We start from the raw sequence: 15,366 nt of genomic DNA, 5'->3' as shown, positions 1-15,366 counted from the left end.
CATTTTTTTAAATATTTGTTCTTTTATTATGAATTTAGGAAGCTGTTCTCTGCATAAGCCAACAACTTCTTTACCTCTCCTCAATCATCTGTTTCACTTCTGTTATTGTTTTTTATGATCTTGTATATGTGCAAATAAAACTAAACTGATATTTAATTTTTGCATTATTCTCAAAAAAAATCTGAGGACAAGTACTACTCAGCCACACCATTTACAGTTTATTAAGACACTGCAGGCTATCAGTCTGAGTCAGGAATACCTGCATACTGAGTGTTCAGCTTTAAATTAGCTGTTAAACCAAACATACAATAACTGTTATTGTAAGTTGTTAATGGCATTTCAACTTAAAAAAAGATGCTGTGATTTCCTCTCCATCATTTTGTGCTGATGGCTCACAGACATGAGCAGCAGTATCCCTGTTCACCTCCTCTGCAAGCCAACAAGTCCACAAAGAGGCAGACCTGACACAGAGAGGCAACCAGCTAAAGGCAGTAATAACACTGAGAAGAGACACAGAGCACTTCTTGCCACAGATGGATCCCGGGGAGATAAGAGGTCTGCAGAGGGGAAAGTCATCTCATTTGCTAGATCCAAGACTGTGTCTGTGTTTTGTGAGCAGTTGCCTCGTCTTCTGTCTTGGCAGCTGTCAGCCAGCCGGTTCAAGCAGGAGTTAAGCTGATTTGAAAGAACCTGATGAGAGGCAGAAACATGGAGACACACAGGAGGAAGAGAGGTGATAAAAAACATGTGGGTGTACGTATTGGGCCTCATTCAGGAGATACCGTACATCTTGCATAGAAGATCAGTAACTTCCTGGCTGCATGCAAGTGTTTCTGCAAAAATGTACACATTAATGTTGAGTTGCAAGCAGGAAATGACACAACAAACTTGCCTGTTATCTTCAGAGGATGAGCACAGCATTTTGTCAAGTAAAGGTCCCTCTATCTTCTCAGTTTGAGTCCTATTTTCATGTATATAAATTTGTATTTAACATACCTAATTGGGAAGAATTGAGGAAGACTAGGAAATGACCTAAACAGTGATGGCCCTTCATCTGGCATCTGCATAATCAGATGAAATTATGTCACAATATATTTGTGTTCAGTCAGTGTATTGATATGATAAAAGAGGACATGATCAGAAAGGACCTTTAGAGGGAGACAAATGAGAGCGTATCGGCTGGTGTCTGAAGCACCGAGAGCACTCACGCAGGATAAGAATAGGAACACCAACAGGTGGCACGGACTGATGATACATAATTAAATTCGGCAGCTCATTTCATTTTATTTGGGAGATTTTTACTGCGGATTAAAGGCTCAAAACATTATCCTCCATTTCATTTGTGTTCGCAGATGGAAGCAAGGGGACACTGCCAATCAGACTGTTTACAGAAAGACGGGGTTTATACACTCCTGAATGGGATCTTACACTTGACATATGGATAGGAAAGGCTCTACATAATCATAATATTGTTTTGTTTAGGTCTTTGCTGATCCTTACTCTTTTATAGGAGATCTTGACTAAAGTAAGATAAAATCTTGCCTCGTGACTTGTGGTTATATGTTCTCTTCCTAGCTGTAGTTCTGTGTATATCTGAAGATGAAAGTGATGATAATCTCATCTAACCATCTCAGTTACCACGCGGGGAAAGTACACAAACTATAACCCTGTGCCGAGCTACCGACATTATGTTCCGCTGCACCCTGTATCGATTTTAATATCACATCACTAAGCATCACATTGAGAGACAACACCTCCAGCAGAGGACTCTCACTCCTCATGTCTTTGATGTGTGAGAGCATCAGAAAGTAATAACAGCTGTGCTTGTGGCAGAGCTCTCAGATTACTTTGACACTGATACATGTATTTCTTATTGAAGATAAATAAATTCACAAACTTTAAATATCTGCACAAACAAATGGCTAGTGTGAGTTTTTGTGCAGATATTCAGTGCCAAAAAGCTTTATCCAAATCAACAATCTGGGATAAGCAAGTTATATATTTAAATTACTATGAAAAGAGCAGTACTTTTTTCAACTGGTCTTTACACAAATTGGTACAATTTAATCAATGTTTACTTCATATTCTCTCTCCTGTTACAATGTCATTATATGAGGGCTCCACATGAGAAGCACAGCATGGAGAGTTGCTAACAGCATTGTGAGATCTGCAACAGTGGCCTGAAAATCACACTGAATCGTTCTTTCCTTTTCACAGCACTATTCAGTATTTAAATGAAAAAAAAATCTGAAATGTTGACAGCTTTTCAGAGATCTGGACCCAGCCTACTGCAGGAGGGAAGTTCGGAGAGATACAACCCGATATACTCGACTCAACTCAACCCAGCTTTATTTATATGGCACTTTACACACAGAGGAAAAAAATCATAGATAAGATAAATAAAAATGATGGGGACAGGACTTAACACCTTGTAAACAAACATCAGGAATTTAAAATCAATTCTGCAGCTAACAGGCAGCCGGTGTAGGGAGGCAGGACTGGGAGTAACATGCTCCCTCTTTTTTATGCCATCCTTGGTTGGAGTGATTTAGAGCAGACCCAGTGCAGATTGAACTGTTAATGCCAAGGCGATGACACCCTGCTTGTTTGCAGGAATACTTCTCCAGCCCTCACACTCTTGAGGATCTGAGCTTCAAGAGTGTATGTCTATAAACGGCCACTTATCATCCACAGCAGTCTGGCTTTACTGATAGCCTGCCTGTGCTGTACATTTGAGAGTAAAGATTGACTGCATCATATGTTACAGGCTTCACTGAAGAACTGATGGAGTGGACAGCTACCTCCTCACTGTCAATCAATATATGCCTCGAGACTGCTGCTGTCATTGCCTCCTCCTGGACTACTGTCAGCATCTCACAGAGGTTGACATGCAGGTGAATATTTTCCTGTCAATCACCACCTGAAACATGTCCTGTGCTAGTATGATAGACAATGTTGTCTCATTACCCTTCAGACTGCATTCGCAGATCTAAAACTCTGCCAAATTTGTTTGATGTTTAGGTTACATACAATTATTTCATATTAATTTCACTGGTTAATTAGGACCTGCTTCAAAGGTCTCAAGATATCTTTTGACCTGCAAATCAATCAGTACTTACAAAGAAGTGTATAAAGTACATGCTGATTTACTGCTTTCTGCCTGTGCACAAATCGACATTTATAGATTTCTTGATAGCCAGCAAGGAGGATTTATAATTGTTTTATGCAAGAAAAAGGGCATGTCATCCCTTTCAACTTGCACAAACAATTTATCATTATAAAGATTATTCTGTCTGGCTGTCACATTACAAGATAAACCAATTCTACAGTTGTGTTTTACAACTTTTAAGGGCCAGTTAGTAAGCCACATATCCTAGTTTTGTAAGGTAGTGACCCTAAGGCTGTATGTGTGTTGACTGAAGGACAAGTCTATCCCAAAGACACAAAACAATTCAACAAACACAGTGTTTTGGTCTTAAATTAGAACTGTTGTGACTTTATGTAAAAGGAAACACACATGCATGTCTTTCTGTGTTGGTGGTAAATAGCAGGGGTCTATTAAGTGACCTAAGAGGTCTGCGGTAGCCTACAGCATGGACTTACAGAGGTCAATATGATAGATGAGCATTGATTAAGAAGGAAGAAGAAGCTCTGTTTCTACCATGTGCTCTTTTATCTTTATTCCTGGATCTGCATTTTTAACCCTAAAAAGCCAATTGCTGGTGGGCCAGTCATGACAAACTCATGCTGCACAGCCAAACATTGTTCAAACATACTTTAATCTAGATTCTTATAGAGATCCTAAAGTTTCCAAAGATGCCATTTACACTACCGGCTGAATGTGGGGGGAAATTTGTACAAAATGATGCACAAGACGTTTATAATTTTTCAATTTGAGGGAACTGTGCAGCCATAAAATACTTGGATATCTTTATTTATTTATATGTTAGTTTGGGAAAACAAACTTTGACAATAAACATCATAGCATGAAGTAATAGGGGGGAAAAATGCCATGTTGGACATCTGGCTGAAGATAATGTGTAGCCTCTGTCCCTTATTAGGCTTTTTAATTGAACGTTAGGTTAATTACAAACAAACATCTGGATAAAACAGATTCAGGATTAAAAAAACAACAACTAAGCAGATAAAACATTGTCTGCATATGCATGTTTCTATGTGTATGTGCATGACACATTGACATAGATGTGAGTGTAATGTGTTCATATATGCTGTATATATATGGTATATGTGATGAGAGGGCCCATTTAAAAGTCATTCAATCATCAAATAGCCTCAGTGAAGAGCTGACATGTAGATACATAATTTAAATGTGACACTGTCAGAAAGTATGAAACTGTTTAAGAAGTTAATCTTATAGTGTCCAACTACACCACACAGAACATATTGGTAGTAATCTTGAAAAAAAAGCAGGCTATATTCGCTATCAAGTAACGGAACTTTGCTTACTCTTTGTTTTATCTCAATCGTCAGATGCAGGAGTCCTTATTTTGTGGGCATTACCTAGGAAACAATTAGCCAATAGACTGCTAGTATACGCACTTAGACCCGCCTTTATATGGTTGCTATGCCTACTACACGGTTCTCTGTGATCGACGGCCGGAGTAGCCAATCACCGCTGAGCTGGGCGGGAGTGTGCGCGCACACTGAAAACTGCCTGGTGAATTTCTACTACTATGATCAAACCGCTCAGGGTGCATGCAAGTGTTGGACCGTAGCTGCCAAAAAGACTGGAGATGGAAAATGTACTATAAACACTGCCGGAGAAGTCTATAAAGGTAATAAATAATTCTTTGTCTTTTTCACCTCCTTCTGTAACATGAATATGACAGTGAAATTGGCTCGAATGAGCTAGTGCTAGGCTATTAAAAAATATCGAGTTGTTCATGCATGGCTGTGACATTGTTGAATTGAAACTGGCAGCACTAGTAGACACGTTTGTTTGGCAGCAGCTAACATATGAACGGGGGGAAATTTAGCTAACGTTCAAGGACAAACTTACGAAAGACAAGTAAATGTACAAGCTTAAAATAGCATATAATTCCAGACTCTAAAATTAAGTTGATAATGTTCAGTGTAACAAATCCATATATCATTGTGCTTTTATAGAGGGGTTAAAAATGTGCATCATCTGCCAAGGCTCCTGGTTCTATTGGACTGAGATTTTATATTGGTGCTTCTGACATAAACTAATTTAACAGTCTGGCTCCCACTCAGAGGTTATTTGTGTTATCTGATGCTATCTTGGAGGCATTTTTGGAGCCTATGCTGATTTCTAGTCAGCCAGTGGACTTTGGGAGTTTAAGTGGATATCACTGAATGTCCCTGGTCAAATGATCCTCCTACACCCTTAGACAAAGTTGTCTTAAGGATATGATGATGCTTTACTTTACAGTTGAAAAAAAAATCCAAACAAACCATGTAATGGTGACACTCCTGTACTGCTATGCCTCGTTGCTTATTTGCCCACATTTATGCTGATACAGATATATCTGTGATAAGCTGAAATCAGCAGATAACACTGGTTGGGCTCTATCTGTGACACCAGCTTCATTGGGTTAAAACAGTGACAATTCAGTAAGTCCACAAAGTGGGTCTGAGGAAGCCTTGGCTGCTGCTGTACATCAGACCACATTAGATAAGAGACAACATTATGGGGTTTCTGGGTTAGAGAGAGAGAGCCCACAAATGCTTGATGGTCTGCTCCAGATATCTGATGTGAATTCCTCCACATAGAGATATGACGGATATTTCTTTGCATCTGTTATAGAGCGGTACCCAACTTGGAGACACCCTGACCTAGTAAAAAAAGTTTAGATTAAAGAGAGTATCTGATAAGAAATATTGAATTTGCTTGGCCATACTATAATGATTCAGTTTGATACCGTATTGAAAAGTGTTTTTTAGAGTCGGCAGCACTGCAAAGGTGCAGCATCATGACAGTAAGGATCCTATCTGACCTTTACCGGTGATGCCGTTTTTGTTTTATAACTTAAAATACACAATCGGTGATCCAAAAGGGTAGCCTCACTCCAGGTTACTACAGGTTTTTTAAAAAAAGTACATTTAACACTTAACAACAACTACTTAAAGGTTGTTGTTTTCACTTATGAGTGTGAGTATGTCTCAATATTTTAGGGTAAAAGTATAGATATTAGGGATGTCAGTGGCCCATTTGTTTATCACCACAACATCCCTAATATGAATGTGGTCGAGGACCTTTTGTTGCATGTCAGCCCTCCCCTCTCCCCACATTTCCTGTAACTCTGCTGTTTGCTATCAAATAAAGACAAAAGCCTTTGATAATAATCTATGAAAAATACAGAATTGACCTTTTAAAAAAAAAAAAATCTATAATTAGTCAGACTATTTGTGTCTGGGAATAGTTCATTGGTTAATATATCCTCAAAAGGGAAAGTAAGAACGATCATTTTGTTGAATTCAGGGTTTTAGGTTTAACACTTTGCATCATTGCATCACTCTCAACATGCAAGTCAACCACTGTTAGGCTAAACCAAAATAGCCAGACTGGAATTCCCCTTTGACTGACTGTCAGTTTAGTTTTTCAGTTTGACTTAATTTCCAAACAGCTATAGCATAAGCCATGGCAGCTGCATCTTCACAATGCAACATGGCTGTTTTCTGATGTCACAGTGATCTGTTTACTTGCATTGTTTTTCTCTCTCCGTCTCTGGGAGCAAATGGCAGGAGTCGAGAGTTGAGTGTTGCTGGGTCTTTTGATATCAAAGAGGTAAACAACACTCTCCCCGGTGTCTTGACTTCAACAGGAGATAGGCCTTTTCCCTGATGAATGCTGACAAAGTGAGTCAGGGTGAGTGGGATGGAGAGAGGAGGCGGTGAGAAGAGAGAGAGAGGGGGGGTCTTACTATCATTAGATGAAGAAACGCACACCAGCGTTTCGAGGAACGGTTGTCTTTTCTCACCTCTTCTCAGTTTACAGGCAGGATCTTGCCAAGTCACATTTGTTGCTGGCTAGTTCTTGACAATCAATGTTCATTCACTGGTTAATGGCTGTTATCTATAACAAGTCTGTCGAGGCTCCTCAGTAACTGCTTTTTACAGCCGTGCTTATAGTGATATATACACTGTTAGGAGCAATAAAGGAAAGATTATACATAAAACACAAGTGATATCTTGGCTTGGAGGAGCATTTACTTACAATATGTTGGCCTAAATTACATTCAGATGCTTTGCTGTAATTTCTGTGCTCTTTAATTTGGTTGCTTGCTTTATTGATTATACCTCAATACTGCAGGGACATGGGAGTTTTTTTTTTTACATTATTGAATAGTGGCTACTTGTGTTGTTGCTGATACATTAAGCCTCTGATGCCGTTACTAGTGAACCTTTTGCTGAATGTTAAGGGTAAAAATCTATGATCATTACATGGGTGGAGCTGCAAACAATGTTCATCTTCATCATCAATTAATCTGACGATTATTTTCTTGAAGCTCAAAGTTCAAGTTGACATGTTCAAATTGGTTTTTTTGTCTGAGAAGAAGTTCAAAATGTGGAAGTAATCCATTTTAATATCACTGACTATGATTAAGGAAACCAGCAAATATCTACATTCAAGCTCAAAGTTCAAGTTGACATGTTCAAATTGTTTTTTTTGTCTGAGAAGAAGTTCAAAATGTGGAAGTAATCCATTTTAATATCACTGACTATGATTAAGGAAACCAGCAAATATCTACATTCGAGAAGCCGGAACCAGATACTTTGCTGTTTTTTCTTGACTTATACCATTATTTTGAATATGAAAATTGTTGCAGTTGAATTTCCTGTTGATCAACTCAAGAATTAATTGACCAATCGTTTCAGCTGTAGTCTTGGAGATATACGGGTCAGATGGTATGTTGGCTTGAGTGAGTGTCCTCCATGGAGCACATTCACTCAAGCCAAATACTGCAGGCTAAATTCTAACATTGTCACAATACCAGAGTCTATGATGAATATTACATAGTAACATATTGCTTTCAAACACAATTGCACTGATAGTTCAACACTGTGTGGCATGTTTACTGTATGAAGGCACTGAGGATAAAAGTGTGGGAACTTTTTCACAGTAGAGAAGAGTTGGACAGTCTATAAGAGCACAGAATATCAAGTCTCAAACTTCGATATACGCAGAGCCCAGTGTTTACCTGTTTTTATTTTAGATGTGCAGGCTGGAGGTCATTTTGATTTTGAACCCTGCTGTTTTTCCTGAGGCAATAAAACGATCAATGACAGTAAGTGATGCAGGCTAAGACAGGCTGGATATCATATTACAATTCAAGGACAGTTGCAATTTGACAGACTTTTTGTTTGCATCTTAGAAGAATAATGACATTTTTGCTATATTCTTCAGGCTGTAGGGGCTATCACATGCAGCAAATGGAAAGGAAATGCTGTCTATGCACCAGTTCAGATATGTAGTTATATGTTGTCATTGAGGTAATCATAGAAAGTGATGAGGTTGGCCACCTTATAAGATACTACAGGCAGTGAAAAAGTACCCAAACCTCTGGCTGACACCCTCAAGCTTCTGCTGACTTGCTGTTTCCTCACTGCCATGCAGCACACAGCCAATTGCTAAACCACAAACACTCTCTTTTTTAAACGCCTGATGCTTTTCAAGCCTGATTGTTACCAGTCCAGACATCAGAGACAGAGGCAGGCAGAGAGGGGAAGGTGAGGAGAAAGAAAGAAGCAGGTGAATAAGAAGAGCTCCCTGTTTTGCATTTAAATTTGAATGGGCTCTGTGCCGTGCTGACGCTTTATCTGCCAACAACCTGCTGCACAGTCCAGCTAAATATTCAAACGGGCAAGAATGCTCATGTGCATACGCTTGCAGCCATGCATAGTCAATCTTCTGGACTCTTCCGCATCCCTGATGACTCCTCTTTCTCTATTTTTTTTTTTGACCCATAAGGATCTCCTTACTTTTCCAAATTGCGATCCTGCCTCCCTCCTTCTCTATTGGCTCTCCAACAACACATTACATGGTGCTGATGACAAATATTAATTATACATGGGTAGCCTCACATATGTAGGCTGAAGTGCTTCAAGGCCTTCCCTCTTCATTGCCAAGCGGGGCAGAACCCAGAGGCAGGAAATTCGAGGCAGGAAACAGTAAAGCTAACCTGTTATGTAACGCAAACACAATAAAACTCTTCTACTTCACAGTTGTTGATTTGCAGTTTATGACATTGTTTCATCATAAATCCATCCAGTGTTTAACATGTGGAAATTCAGGTGACAACATTACATCCTGCTAGGGAATTTTGTACAATCCCCCTTGTATAAAACCATGACCTGTGCCTGAGGTCGTGAATGAGCCCAGCCAAGGTTTCCCCCGTGGCAGATGGGAGGATCCTGGGGCAGGATGGAGGAGCAGGCTTGCCCCCCTCGCCCCCCCCACCCCCACACCCCACCCTCTGGCTCTGGTCTTGGGTCTATTTCTAGGTTACTGGTTCATTTTATGCTGTGCTGTGCTCAATAAGCAAGAGTGATAAGGAGCAATGGAAGATAAGGAGAATTGTTTTGTTGATTGGCTTAATAGCAGCATAAAGGCTGATTTTGATTGAAGATTATTTTAATTATCACAGAGTTAAAAAAGGGAAGAGAAAACTTTTATCAGCAATAGCCCAGAAGGGGCAGTTTTGACATAATTATGGGTTTAAACTGTTTCTTCATTTATAGTTGTGCTACATAATGATGTTCATAAGTGTGTTAAAAATGCTTTATGGTCTCCATTAATTGCAATGTGCCCGGCTCGAATCTGGCTGATTATCTTTGTCGTATTCCCAAAATCTCTCTCCCCTCATTTGTTGTCGTCTCTGTAATGTCTCTGATAAAGCCATAATATGCCCCAAAAATATACATACCTAAAAAAAAAACTAGAGTTGAAACAATGAGTCAATAGTTGGGACAGCTGAACATTTATCTGCATCATTTTTTATCATGATCAATCTTACTTCCAAAGTGCATTTAGTACAATAGCTGTTCTGGAGCTTTCAATCATTTCACGTGATCTTAATCAGCGGATAGAGGTTGCCCGGTTGTCATGGAAATGTACATGTAGGTGTTGACAGTTGAAGTTCAAGGTCAAATGTTGAACTTGGAATCAGCAGTCGATAAAACAATCTCAGCTCAAGATATTCATTAAACAATCTTAAATGTTTGAAGTGAAACTGTGACCACCACTTTTGACTATTTTCTGACATTTTATAGAGAAAACAAATAATTTCATTATAGGAAAAAAAAAAAAAATCTAGATATTATTCAATGATGAAAGTAATCATTAGTTGCAGCGAGGTTGGCTGAACAGCAGGATGGGGATTTGTCGGCAGTGATTTGAAGGCAAAGTTATGTTTTATTGCAGAAAAAGGAAAAACCTCAGCCAAAGTCTATAAGGGAAACCTGTCACTTAATGGTGGGCTTAAACTGTATCTTCATTTACAGTTGAACTGCATAATGATGTTCATAAACACATAAAAAGCTACTGTATCATTTTCACAATCATTTAACAGATATCAGCTATAGAGTGTATCTATATATAATATGTCAAGTATGCAGCTACAAAGAAGAGATAAATTCTTAAAAATGAAAGGGAGCCTTGTTAATGAGATGCTAAGAAAAGAACAGAATTGAATCCATCTAGAAACTGGTGATTCTCCTCAGTCTTTCCTCAGATACAATAAGCTGCAGTGTTAAGACTCAACACTGTCTTAATTCACTGCTAAACCACTGCAAACATGCTCATCTTGAAGCTTGTGCATGGACCTTGACGTGTATTGTGAGTGTTTGCTGTCGCATTGTGCGCTCTCTTGCTCTCACACAGCTGCTCATGCCAGGGTTTGGAAGTGATGCCCGCCTGGCACATTGTCATAGACCGGACTGGGGCTGTATGCTGCAGTGACAAAAGCACATTCAGGCCGGGACAATGGGGAGCTGACAGCCTGGGTTGTGTTTATCACTCTGCTTTCTCTTTCCCTCTCGCTCCCTCCTGTCTATTGTTTGCTGTCTCACTGTTTCTTTTCTGTCTCAGTCACTAAAGGCTCGATCGGAGGTTCACAGAGGAGCCTGTTTATCACGTTAAGAGAAAAGGCTCTGCGTAGTGTTGCTGAAGCTGCTTTAGTCATTAAGTACAGGGTGTAATTCCGCCATCAAGTTGGCGGAGATGTGATTGTTGGTTTCATGATTTAAAGCACAGTCTCTGGGTTTAACGTGTTTCTGTTGACGCACGGGCTTTGCAGTTTGGGAGTGCTGAAGTTGTTGTTGACTATTATAGCAATTATCTGTCTCTTCATATGAGACTGGCAATGAATCACCACCAGGATGGATTTAGTAAGATCAGGGTCTGATGCAGACAGTTATCTGTTTTTACAGCCTCAGATATAATCTAATCTAAACTAAACTAGATTAATCATTTGTTCTATGAGATGTCAGAAAATAATGAAAAATGCCCATCATGATTTCCCAGGGAGCCCAAGATGATGCCTTCAGATGGCTTGTTTTGTCCAATCAACCGTTCAAAACTCAAATGTATTAAATTTACAGTGATATAAACCAGAGAAAATCAGATCTTACATCTTAGAAGCTGGATTCAGAGACCGTGTTTTGCTTGATAAATGGCTTAGATGATCTATCCATTTATTAAATATTGTTGTAGGTTAGAGCTTATATGATTAATCAATTAGACGATTGACAGAAAAATAATCTGCAAATATTTGGAATAATCTTTTAAGTAATTTTTATAGCAAAATGTCCTACTTAATTGTGAGGATTTGTTGCTTTTTTGTGTTATGTGATAATTAACTGAATATGTTTAGGTTTTGCTTTGTTGGTTGAAGGCATCAACTTGATATTTTATACCACAAACAATTAATCAGTCAATCAGTCAATCAATCAATTAGATTAGTTGTTTATGAGAATAATTATTAGTTGCTGCTCTGTTGTTGATTAATTGTCAGACCCCCTGTTATCACATGACCAAAAGTTCACATTTAAGTCACTTCATAACACTTGAGCCAGCTACTTTATCTGTAAGAAGACCATGATATGCAGTTGAAAGCTCTGAATCATTAGTAAGTGGACCTTTTGAGCTTCAGTTGTCTTCACGATACATCGGTCGCAAAGGACATCCATCTACTAATCGACTAAATATTTCACTGCTACTGAAATGTGTATTTATTGAGCGCCTCCCGACTGTGATGACGACGATGACCCAAACAAGTGAGTTTAGTTGTTGAAAGTGATGGAAAAACCGAGTTTAATGACGTCGGTGCGGATAAAAGAAAGCTTATATTGGAGTCGGACTGATCGTATCAACCCACACAGGTTCCATACTTATGAAAGAAACGATTAAACATCCACAGTGAAGTCTTGCTCTAAATTACCAGCCACAGCAATGAGTCATCCAGCGCTGGTAGATGTAGCAGAGGAGTGCAGAAGACAGCGGCAGGGAAGGGGAAATTAGGCCTGACACAAAATCATCCCTCCTCCACGCTTCGCCAAACCAGGTTTAAAACTAATACTGAAGGACAGATGAGTCGATTGACTGCAGTAGACTCTTGAGGCACCACAGATTCAGTCGGTTTGTACTCGTCCCTCCTGTCTCAGTGCCTCACATGTGAATTTAAGTAATAACAATCCGACGGCGCTGACATAGATTCCCTTTAGTTTAATGATCCTTTTTATGTTTGACAGATGTTTTGCCGTTTTGAATGAATCCCTTCAACCTTTAAAGATTTTTTTTAAACACTGTTTTTTGGGGTTTTGGTACAAAATTTGGTTATTGCACAGTGCAAAGTATTTATTTACAGTATATGCACATAAGAATATATAAAAAAGATATCATTCAATACTGTGTTTTTACAGCAACAGATCATAAAGCAGCATTATTAAAATGGTTTATAAAAGGTTGCCAAATCACATAAAACTTAATTACATTTCCTCTCGGTGAGTGTTTTTAATTTTTTCTTATTGGAGGTCACATCCTAAGTGCTGAGTGGGTTGGTGGGTTCTTCTGCTTCCAGTTACAGAAAGTAAAATCAATCCACGTGTTGACAATGTTATAGAGATGAAACTATATTGGTTGCTTATTGGTTCTGGTTTTAGTGGTTTTCCCCCAAGATTTCAGATACAGATTTTATGTTTTGGCTGTCTCAAAACATGTGTGCTAATAAAACTGACGTCAGCCCACATCAGACGGAAAGCCGGAACATCATCTCGTCATGTCTAGGAAAGTTTTAATACGGAAAGATGCAGTCTGTGCAAAAGTTTTTAATTGTAATAATCTGTGTCTAATACACACACAGAAGAAAGAAATTGAGCTCCTCCGACATACACTCCCAGATCTTCCTGCCGTGCTGCTCTTAGGTGGTCAAATGTGGCTGTTCTGTCTAAATGTGCAAGTGTATCATTGATGCCAGATACCTACGGAGCTCCTTCTTTAATAAATTGACAATAATGAATCCATCGGTGAGCAACAGTAGATGCGTCATTGTGGAAACTGTTGAAGGCTGAAGGTTGAAAAAAAAAAAAAAAGATCAATAAACAGATTGTGGAATGACTGTATACTGTGTTCCTGTTATGAAATATGAGATTAGAAAGTGTTGGGGCTTAATTAGTTGTCAGCAGACCTAATCTAGGACATGGTTCCCACCCAGAGTGACTCCTGATCTGGGACCGGACCTTAAGTGAAAGAGAGACTACCGGTTTTTATTGTCAAAAGTGAGCAGGAATGGGTGGAGGTGATAAGATGAATCTTCAGGGAAGACGTTCGTTCTAGTTCTGCTGTATCCTCTGTGTCACTTATGTAGCTTTCTGTCTCATCGTTTCATCTCGTCCTTCACCTGTTTGGAGGCTTGTTTCTGTTTATTTGCGTGATTTTTTTGCAATACGGTTGTGCCTGTTTTGTCTCTGAGTCTTCCCATCCACCCACCTGGCTTCAACTCCTCTGTTTTTCACCTCTACTTGTCCTTTTTTTTTAGTTTTTTAGCTCTATTCCTTTGAGTCCCTTTCTCTCCCTCCCTGCTTTGCTCCCTGAGCTTGTGACAAATGTGCCCGCTCAGAGGTTAGTGAAGTGTCTTTATTCCACACTCGGCTGTGTCATTACACTCAACCCAATTCCATTTTCATTTTGCTCTTTGAGACGGAGGAAGAGGCTGCTCTCTGGCATTTCCACCGGGAGTCTCCCACCCAGAGGAGGGGGGGAGAGGCAGGTGGAGGTGGTGAGGAGGTGGGAGTTTCTGTTGACCTTCCCTCCCTCCCTTCCTTCAGAGAGACATCTGTTAGTATACCCCTCTCCAGCAAAAAGAAATAGGAAGGGAACTAAAAACAAAAAATGCTTAGTACAGGCAGAGAGGATGCACCATTTATTTCCTGATGCGATTAAGTGGATCGTGGATAGTTTTTTTGTCTGTATATGAGACTTTTCTTTCACCCCATCTGCTTTTGTGAGTCCTAATTTTTCATGGCAGCCATCTGTGTGTTGTCAGGCAGTGCGAGGGTGGCAGGGCTCAGAGAGCAGGAGGAGAGATTAGTTTGTCTCCATTGATAAGGTCGGTTGCCTCGTCTTTCTGACTGACTTACTGTCTGTCTGTTGATGATATGATCCTTCCCTTATTTGTTTAACTATCTGTGTCACAGTGCTGCTGTTCTTCAGGCTGCTTCTGTGACTCTGACACACATAATCATCAAAAACAAGAGTTGATCAAGCATGTGTGAATGTAAACAGACTTGAAGGGGGAACAGGATTACCTGACATGGATAATAAGCGTTTGAAATTATACTCGCAACTAATGGTAAACAGGTGTCAGAGTAGCGGAAAGCTGAGCTGCAACAAACAGTCGATAGAGAGAAAATTAATCTGTAACTGTTTTGATGATTGATTTCAGGCATTTGTTAATCAAAAATACCAAAGATTATTTAGTTCCAGCTGCTCAAATGTGATGATTTAATTTTCCTTGTCATATGTGACAGAAAATTGAATGTCTTAATGTTTAGGATGTCACAGTGGGCTCTGAGAAATCGTGAATGCCATTTTTTTCACTTATTTCTAACATTTCATTGCTAAAGGATTCATTCATTAATCAAGAAATAAATTGTCAGATTAAGAGATAATGGAAGAGATAATAAAATAATTGATTTCCAAAAAATAGTCTATGTATCCATGCTAACAGTACGACTAAAGCGATGGTGATGCTGGTCAGTTGGTCCACAACTCCAGACACCAAACACCTTGTTGTTGTGAGTTAAATGTCTGAATAATTACTGAATGGATTCCATGAAATTTGGTACATTTAGACATCGACATCCTCCTCATGATTAGTTGTAATG

General features: G+C 39.3%; 1 protein-coding gene and 1 long non-coding RNA gene across 3 annotated transcripts in view; one reads left to right on the top strand and one right to left on the bottom strand.

Annotated features, from left to right (window-relative positions):
• Window positions 1-203: 203 nt before the first annotated feature.
• Window positions 204-4,533, bottom strand: LOC121901026. The gene is made up of 2 exons (XR_006097162.1): window positions 4,468-4,533; window positions 204-690 (listed from the first exon to the last, which is right to left on the bottom strand). It is a non-coding gene; the product is annotated as an uncharacterized LOC121901026 (long non-coding RNA).
• Window positions 4,534-4,672: 139 nt separating this feature from the next.
• fcho1 (FCH and mu domain containing endocytic adaptor 1) overlaps window positions 4,673-15,366 on the top strand; it is a 63,078-nt gene continuing 52,384 nt past the window's right edge. Inside the window, exon 1 of one of the 2 annotated variants that reach the window (XM_042417621.1) lies at window positions 4,673-4,796. The gene's annotated coding sequence lies outside the window, so the exon portion shown is untranslated. Of the gene's footprint in view, window positions 4,797-6,713; window positions 6,851-15,366 lie in introns of those variants that run through there. The other variant, XM_042417622.1, reaches the window with a different exon arrangement.

This window comes from Thunnus maccoyii, chromosome 7 (assembly GCF_910596095.1).
Source record: "Thunnus maccoyii chromosome 7, fThuMac1.1, whole genome shotgun sequence".
Taxonomy (NCBI): Eukaryota; Metazoa; Chordata; class Actinopteri; order Scombriformes; family Scombridae; genus Thunnus; species Thunnus maccoyii.
This window is presented reverse-complemented; position numbering and strand designations above follow the sequence as displayed.